General features: G+C 41.5%; 2 pseudogenes; one reads left to right on the top strand and one right to left on the bottom strand.

Annotated features, from left to right (window-relative positions):
- The first annotated feature begins 3,213 nt into the window (after positions 1-3,213).
- On the top strand, positions 3,214-4,832 carry LOC121999209 (annotated as a pseudogene).
- Positions 4,833-5,064: 232 nt separating this feature from the next.
- Positions 5,065-5,634, bottom strand: LOC121999208 (annotated as a pseudogene).
- Positions 5,635-9,366: the final 3,732 nt, after the last annotated feature.

The following is a 9,366-nucleotide window of genomic DNA, read 5'->3' as shown; positions in this document are numbered from 1 at the left end:
CTTGTTGTTACCTCATCCGAACAACCTTACTCTGAAGAGGAGATGAAGCTCAGGCACGGGAGAACACCGGCAGTGGTACTCGGGTGCCAACGAGATGGAGGACTAGGGCACGGTGTAATCTCTGCGCGTCGACGTCCAGTGGCTACTGATCACCGCGATGGGGCCGAGATCAAAGGTGTCCGACAGTGGCTCGTCGGACCGGAGGAGAAGAGAGGGAGTCTCGGTGGCCGACGCTGCTTCGGTCCAGAGAGGGCAGCGGCAAGGGATCGGCAGAGTCGGCAAAAGAAGGCGGCGGTGCTAGGTCAGCGGTGGCTCTGTGCAGAGCTCAGCGTGGAGAAGGCCGGTGATGGATCTTGGGCACGGTTGGCGCAAAGAGGAGATCGGAGAGGCTAGGGCTCAAGCAATTGGGGCAGCAGAGCAAAGGAGAAGAGAAATAGTGGAAGGAACCACCGGTTGGGTGGTTAGGGCTCGGAGGAGAATCGGCGCGAGTTCGGCAGGGAGAAGGAGTGAACGGCGACAACCATAAACAAAGAAAAAAGAAAAAAAATAAAGAAAAAGGAATTAAGAAATTCAACTTTTCCTCTTTTAAATAGGGTAGCCAAAATAGGCTTTTCCGGGCCCCATTTTGTCCCCGTTAACTCTTCCATACGAGCTCCGAAAAATTCCCGAAAATTTCGAAAAATTTCAAAAAATTCCCTTATTAATATTCGCCTATTTTTCGGTATTTTACAGGTCCTGTATATTAAACATAATTTATTTAGCTAACTCAAATGTATAGCTAAATAAAATCCTTAAGGCTAAATTAGGGTAAAACCCAAATCCACTCAAACCACATATCACGATTAAATAGAATTAGGGCACCCTAACAAGTCCACAACTAGAATGAAATCTAGTACATATACAAACTTACCTCTACAACTTGTCCAAATCTGGTTGGAAACGTTGCTACTATAAATCAACAGTCGGAGCAAGATTAAATTGTCAATCTCCCAAACCGATAAACCTAAATCACAATTCCAACACCTTCATTAATCAAATTAAACCCAAACTCAGTAAAAAAAATTATACCATCTACACCTTACCTAAATTCACAGCAGGAATCACTGATCCACTGAAGGTTTGTTACTGCCAACAAGGGTTGATTGCTGCTGGAAACCTTAAATTACACTGCCGAATCACTGCTGGAATCACTTGTTGTTACCTCATCCGAACAACCTTACTCTGAAGAGGAGATGAAGCTCAGGCACGGGAGAACACCGACAGTGGTACTCGGGTGCCAACGAGATGGAGGACTAGGGCACGGTGTAATCTCTGTGCGTCGACGTCTAGTGGCTACTGATCACCGCGATGGGGCCGAGATCAAAGGTGTCCGACGGTGGCTCGTCGGATCGGAGGAGAAGAGAGGGAGTCTCGGTGGCCGACGCTGCTTCGGTCCAGAGAGGGCAGTGGCAAGGGATCGGCAGAGTCGGCAAAAGAAGGCGGCGGTGCTAGGTCAGCGGTAGCTCTGTGCAGAGCTCAGCGTGGAGAAGGCCGGTGATGGATCTAGGGCACGGTTGGCGCAAAGAGGAGATCGGAGAGGCTAGGGCTCAAGCAATTGGGGCGGCAGAACAAAGGAGAAGAGAAATAGTGGAAGGAACCACCGGTTAGGGTGGTTAGGGCTCGGAGGAGAATCGGCGCGAGTTCGGCAGGGAGAAGGAGTGAACGGCGACAACCAAAAACAAAGAAAAAAGAAAATAAATAAAGAAAAAGGAATTAAGAAATTCAACTTTTCCTCTTTTAAATAGGGTAGCCAAAACAGGCTTTTCCGGGCCCCATTTTGTCCCCGTTAACTCGTCCATACGAGCTCCGAAAAATTTCCAGAAAATTTCCAAAAATTCCGAAAAATTCCCTTATTAATATTCGCTTATTTTTCGGTATTTTACATCCAGGCTGTCCGAGTCGCACGCGTGGGTCATCACAGAACTAGTCGTACTTATCTGCTTTAAGACGCCTCCAAGCCTCTTCAAGGCACCTTCAAGCCTTGGTCCAAGGCGCTTCCATCTTCATCTGAGGCGCCTCCAGCACTGCTTTGCAGCCAGCTTCCGCTTTGCACCCGAGGCGCCTCCAAGCTCCATGGAGGTGCCTCAGACATTGTTCATCCGAGACTTAGCTTGTTCCTTTCTTACCTGCAAGACACGTTAGTCCTAAAACAACAACATACCCTGCAAGACAAAGTTAGAACAGATATAAATATGATAAATCAAGTAATTGACAGTCATCGGACTGTCCGGGTCTGACTTCAGATTTCCAACCGGAAACCCTAGGTCGACCCGACGCCTACTGTTTCCTTTACGGGGAACGCATCCTCACCTACTCCACTCAGGAGAGTTACCTGATGTCAGTCCGGTCATCCAAACTGACTGGACTTTCTATCTAGGGTTATCACCCCCTAGAACCTAGGGTTACCGCCCCCTAGGGTTTTTCTCCACCTAGGGTTACCACACCCTAGGACTTTGGGTTACCACGCCTTAGGATTTTCCTCCACCTAGGGTTACCACCCCTAGGACCTAAGGTTACCCCCCTTAGGATATTCCTCCACCTAGGGTTGCCGCCCCCTAGGACCTAAGGTTACCATCCCTTAGGATTTTTCACCTGCCTAACCGCAGTTAGGACTTTCCTGAAAATCTCATTCAAGCATGTTAGAAAACAAGTAATCTTAACTTTGAATCCCTTTGCCATTATCAAAACTTGGGGTCGATCGTCGGATGCTTCCCGCACCAATACCTTGATCTACTTGTGCCCGACTTGGAATTATATGACTGATGACTTTAGGCGGTCTAACTCCTACTTCCCCCCTAACTGCTGACTGTCACTTCCTTTGACTTCTGACCACCACGTCCCCTTGACTTTGAACTGTCCTTAACTGCCATGTCTCTTTGACTTTGGACCGTCCTTGACTATTACATCCCCTGACTTCTGACTACCTGATTTTATCGGATCCCATCTTTATATACCGTATCAGGTATCTTTATAATTTATAATGACAGTCAAATTGTTCAAAAATTTATCCGATGGCTACTACATTTAACTAATATTTGATTGTGCCCATGTGCCTAAAGGATATGCCATTGTAAGGATGTTCAAGGAAGTTATCTCTTGTCTTATCATCTTTAATTTTTTTTTTCTGCTTCCGGTATTAAGTTCTAAATAATGAGGGAATAATGTAGAGTATAGATGGATTTGGTTTTTTTTTTTTTTTTTTCCTTTTGCTAAGTTAAATAATTAATCAGTAGTATGCCAGTAACTAGCATGTCGTGATATCTCTTATAACTTTTTTTATTCCGTTTGTCATCCAACAGGCATTCCATTGTCAGCATGGGAAAGCGCATCTCTTCAATAAGGTGTAAGGGGCATGATTATCTTTGGCTTTGTGGAATTTTCATTGATGCAGTTCTTGTGGTTGGAGGGTTGAATGATCTCTCTGGCACTGAAAATCTTTCGAGATTCCACAGCCTTGTTAAAGTTCCAGTGAATGCTTGAGCATCTTCCGAAAGGAGGTTGTCCATGGTTTGTATGCTTTTGATGCAATGTACTGCCATATCTGTGCTCTAGTGTTTGGTTGTGCCTTTCAAGTTGATGAACCCAATTCCTGCTTTCTTGGGGAGTATGATCTGTGACCATTCTACTCTGCATTGAGTCCCTGAGGAAGTTTCTTCCCAGTCAGAAGGGAGGCTATTCTAGTTTGGTCAATTTTCTTGATAGACCAACTTGGTAATCTTGAGAATATTTGTGGAAGGGGTGTCTGCGGAAAGAACATTAATGGAAGAGGTTTCTGGGGAAAGGGTGTCTCATAGAAGAAGAGCACACAGAAGAAAGTAATTGACAGGAGGAAATTAATGGCTCTGATACCATATTAGATGAATTAATGGACTTATCATACCGTAGCGAGCTCTCCCCTAAATTAATGGCTCTGATACCTTATTAGGTGAATTAATTGACGTATCATACCGTAGCTAGCTCTCCCCTCTTTCCAATTCCACCCACCCATGTTATTATTGAGTATGAAATATGACAACCACATCCCCTATATTTTACATACACGTGTCCACTACAGGCTCCAAATACCTGTAAGTGGGCCTCTTGCTGCAAATGAAGTTGCCGGTGACCAACTTGTGCGAAGACACACAAATAACAGTGATGGATATATAATCCAAGGTCCGCATAAGGGAACTGGATTTATTTGTGTATATAAACAAATAGATGAATTGTTATTTAGAGCAACAAGTATTCACTGAGTTCCAACTACTAAAGGAATCATCCTATGTTAGAAAAAGTGATTGGTATTGGCGATCACTGTCCCATAGAACGTTGATTAACATTTGGATATACCTATAAACCAATTTCATCTTCTGCAGTGTGAATATATCTGTTGGACTTGAAGACGAGCGAATGATGACGACAGAGTTCCACACTGTATCTGATGTTTTCTGTGCTGGTTGTGGCTTTATTGTAGGGTGGAAATAAATTAAATTAAATTAAACTTTGTCTTCTAGATTAATTATTCTATTTCATGGCGTTATGGAACAATTTTGTTTCCGGGGTTACTCACGAAAAGGCTCAGAAGTACAAGGAAGGGAAAATTGTGCTTGAGAGGTGATTCTACTATGATTAATCATAGTTCAATAATTTGGATTGAACGCTTGCTAAATCCAAGAACACAAATGACAACATTCATGCATGCTATATGATATTTCTTTCAATGGAGCAGGTTTAAATTGACTGGCCCGGATGGAAGTTGATACTGGATAACTCATGATGCTCACATGGGGGGCAGTGATCCAGACGATGTATGATAATTATATAGGCTCAAAGGAAAACACAAAGTATCCTAATTGTAGATTCTTTCCCCCCATTCATCTAGCTTCAATCTAAAGTGTGGATTCTTGTAATTATTGCTGTCTGTGATAAATAATCTTGACCGCTGAATCTGGTATTGAATAGCATAAATTGCCATGTTGCACTGTTATTTATTGAAATAATTGCAGAGGCTAGTTGCATGTATATCTGTGTGTATATCATTTGATGCTAACTGGATTTGAATAGCATTGGCTCAGAGAGATCACTATCTAGGTTGTACGATACTTGATTAATGCTTCGCAATGATACCCAATGCTTGCTATTCCAAGTCTTGCGTACCTCCTAACAGGTACATTAAGCATCAATCCCATGAACGATTCTTCAGCAAGGTTAATAGACTTAAGAGGCTTCGTTCCTACGGTCATGCCAACAACTGTTTTCCTTCGAGATTCTAGTGCTGCAATTAGTACGTTGATGTCGTAATTTCCAGTAAACACATTGTGATGAGGCTTAAATATTAATGATAGAGGAGTCCATTGTCCCTTGAATGGATCCTCGGCCAAAAGTTTCTCAGCAATGGCATCCAACTCAGATCGGCGAAATGAATCCTTTTCCTAAGCTAATAAAAAGAGATTGATCAATACACCAAGAGAAATGCAACAAATTCAGTCGACAGAATTCTTAAGTTGGTGAACTCATTAAAAATATACCTGCATTAGGTTATTGAGATTTGAGAGCATGCAACAGGTAAAACTGCAGTCTCTGTTTTTCATGATAGAGAGGCTTTTTCTCCTCCATACAAATACAATGTCGGTTTTGTTCAATAAAGTTTCTGCTTGAATGCTATCTAAGCTTGCAGCCAAACCACACCTATTCTAGCATACTCGAACTGATTTACCACTATGAAAGCTCACAACCAAAATACACCTATCCAACATGGTAAAAATAGTAGATGACTCAGCTCATTGCATGTAACTTCAATTTGATTGCTATCACGTGGCTTCAGTGATATTCTAATTTAACCGCTTAGAGCAACCTTGAGATTGGCTATGACCTTCAAAATGCTCCCATTACAAAATAGATAGAGTTAATGATCGAATAAGAAGTTTTGTAAGAATTATCATATATACAACATAAATAGCGTTAATAAGATTCAGAAGCAGTTTAAAAAGAATAATATGCTCAATGACAGATTCGTGTAGAGATTGTGATACAATCTCCATGCCACATCATCAGCCCATGGTACATAAGAACATCACTTATACATATTCTAGAAATATTCTAGAAGAACCAAGAAAGCATAATATTTATACTGCAATGTCTAAAATAAGGAAGTTGGTTGTAACTACCATCTATTTATATCTATATATAGTACTTAGGGCTAATAAGGAGTTTATCTCTAAAAAAATTGGTATTTGTTTCCGTATAAGGAGGTTTGCCACTCTATAAGGACAAATATATTGTAAGAATTCTAGATGATATCAGTGAGATACTTATTTATTTTCCTTAATAAATTGTCTTTAGCATTTTGGTATCAGAGTCAACAAAATCCTTTCCCACATTTGTTGCTACAATAGTGAATACTCAATCAACTCTGACTCCCGACGATTCTGTATATTCTTCTCCTCCACCTATATCGGTGGCCATCATACAACTAGCTACTTATGGCTGTCAATTCCAAACTTAATAGTTTGGATGTGTTAGCCAATAATGTGGCTGTTCTCAAATCACAAACCCATATTTCTATATATGATGGGTGGTGCGAGCTGCAAGAATGATGATCAACAACATTCAATTCATACTAATGAAATATGATAATTCCTAGGAGCATAATTTTTCATATAAACAACACACCAAAATGGATTTCCCAAAGTTTGAGGATGGTGATCCTAGAGGTTGGATTCTCAAAGTAGAAAAATATTTTCGTTATTACCAAATACCAGAGTGTTGGCCCCTTGAAGGCCGAATAGGGGGGAGGGGGGTGAATAGCTCTACAATCAAAATTAGCACAATCTTTTTCTTTCGACTTTAGCAAAGATAAACATACATTAGTTAAGAAAAAGGAATAACATAAAAGTAGAGAAGACTCTGAGTTTACTTGGCTGCAACCTAAGTGATTGATAATCCAAGGTAATGAAAGTCTCCATTAATGTTCTCCTTTCAAGTAGACGGAGAAGCCTCTTACAACGTTGAGAGTACAACAGTTCGAAACAGGAATGAATACAGAGTGTGTTGATTTGAACAACCGAGATCAGAGCTCTATTTATACCCTGCTAGTCGAATCTGACCGTTGCAGACGTGGCATGGTCTGGGTGCCTTGAAGGGGTTCAGGCGCCTAAGTGTGAATAAAATTTTATCCATGTTACAACGGCTATGCAACGGCTTAGCGAAAATAAGTTTTGTGGTCTAAGCGCTCGGATCGGGCTGACACAACCCTCGAATTGGGCATGTCGAGAGGGCACCCTGGTTGCCCGGAGGGTCTGGGTGCTTGGACTAGGTCTAGGTACCCGGACCGTTCGAGCACCCAGAATAGCTCCGAGCGCCTGGACTCCAGTCAACTCAGAGTTGACTTTTGCTCTAGGATCTTCTGCTCTAACTCCACTCGTTTAGGTGATTTTAACCATCCAAAATAGGGCTCACCCGAACTCATTTTTAGGTCTTCTCGAGCAACCTTTCGCTCCGATTTTTTGTCCCTCGGAAACGCCGTGCACTTCCGTCTCGTCCGCTAGTGTACTCTTCCGTAGCAACTTGTCCCTTGGACACACCAAGCCCGATGACTCTCCCCCGTGCCATCCTTCTCGCAAGCTATGTCTTTCACTCGACTTCTTGTGCTCTTAAGTTCCTATACATTTAGACACAAGGATCAAAAGACAACAGGACCTAACTTGACTTGATTGATCACATTAAAACTACATAGGGATATTTAAAATCTCCTTCTTTTTGATGTGAGAAACTCAAGTTAAGTTAGGGTAAACCAAAAACAAATAACAGTAAAGTAATAAATTTTGTAATTAAAAAATATGCAAAAAAATAAAGATTACACTCCCCTAGACTTAACCTCTAATTCCCCCCTTTGATCACATTAAAAATAGGAGTATAGCTTAAAATAATTTCAAAATAGATTCTAAGGGATAAAATGATAGTGACTATTATCCAGAAAAATTATGAACTTTAAAATTAAAAAATTTGGAATTTTATTATTGTAACGACCCGCCTTCTATTGGCTAGGCTATAAGGCCGGACCGTCACAATATGCTATGCTAAGCTATATCCATGACCATCACTAAGTCTAGGTGCGGAAGCTGTACTAATTAAAACTTGGCTAAACTATTATCATTTCTTTATTCTATATGTGCTAAGGGGTGTAATCAAACTATTCATGTCATGTATTACATTCCCCATGGTCAAGGAACTGGAATAAGGGGTTTCCCGCTGCTATCAGGCTTCCCAATCGATCGGTGGATCGATTGGAATGATCTAATCAATCCAGTGATCGACCCAGCATGCTACTGTATGCAGAACTTAGGTTGGATCGATCCAGTGATCGATTCAGCACGCTACTGTGCTCGGGCAATATTCTGGATCGATCGGCTGATCGATCCAGACTGGCCAATCGATCCAGTGATCGATCCCAGGACTTTCTGTTCGTGACCGAAGGCATCCGGATCGATCGGCTGATCGATCCAGGAGCTTACTGTTCGCGGTACGAACTTCTCAATCGATCGACTGATCGATTGGGAAGCCTCCAATCGATCGGCCGATCGATTGTGGTTTCTGATTTCGTACCACCAGTCTGATTTCAGCACTGTTTCGTGCCAAATTCACACACACAAGTTCTAACATGACCATAAACATCCCAATAACACTAACTGACATTCTAAGCAGGAACACTAACAATCTAACCAGGTCTTTCACGATTCATAGCATTAAAATAACTGAAATAAGGAAAGTAACAACTTAATAAAATGCCAAAGTTTCAAATTTATTTCTAGTTTCTCCAAGGTCTTTATTCCAAGTTCCATCCACACACATCTTCATCGCATTGCCCTCCAGCCTCCGCTAGTCCATCTTTCCTTTACCTTTATCTGCAGTATAAGGAAAGAGTATCTGTAAGCTTTATGCTTAGTAAGAAACCATCTACCTCACAAAACATGCATACGATGCAATTTATGCTTTGAAAATATGCTATTTGAAATATATGTATACTGAATATGCTAAGCATGACATGGCATACAACACATAGAAATCGAACTAATCATGGCAATAAAGCTAATCATAACTATCACATTGTATCAATAGGAAAACTAATCTGATACAGAAAGCTGAGCTAAGCTAATGCTGAGGCTATACTGCATTCACATAACAATCTTGTGAGAGTTTGAAAACTATATATAATAAGTGAAAATACATAATCATGCTGCTGTTTGGGCCCGACAACTGTACTTGCTGTGCGCGCATCCCTAACTAAACCCGGGGTTGTAAATTCCGAATCTAGTAGGGTTTACTAGGTTAGCTGAACCTAGGGACGAC

The sequence above is a fragment of the Zingiber officinale genome, chromosome 7A (genome assembly GCF_018446385.1).
Source record: "Zingiber officinale cultivar Zhangliang chromosome 7A, Zo_v1.1, whole genome shotgun sequence".
Classification (NCBI taxonomy): domain Eukaryota; kingdom Viridiplantae; phylum Streptophyta; class Magnoliopsida; order Zingiberales; family Zingiberaceae; genus Zingiber; species Zingiber officinale.
The sequence above is the reverse complement of the archived record's forward strand: the minus strand, read 5'-3'. Positions and strand labels throughout refer to the sequence as shown.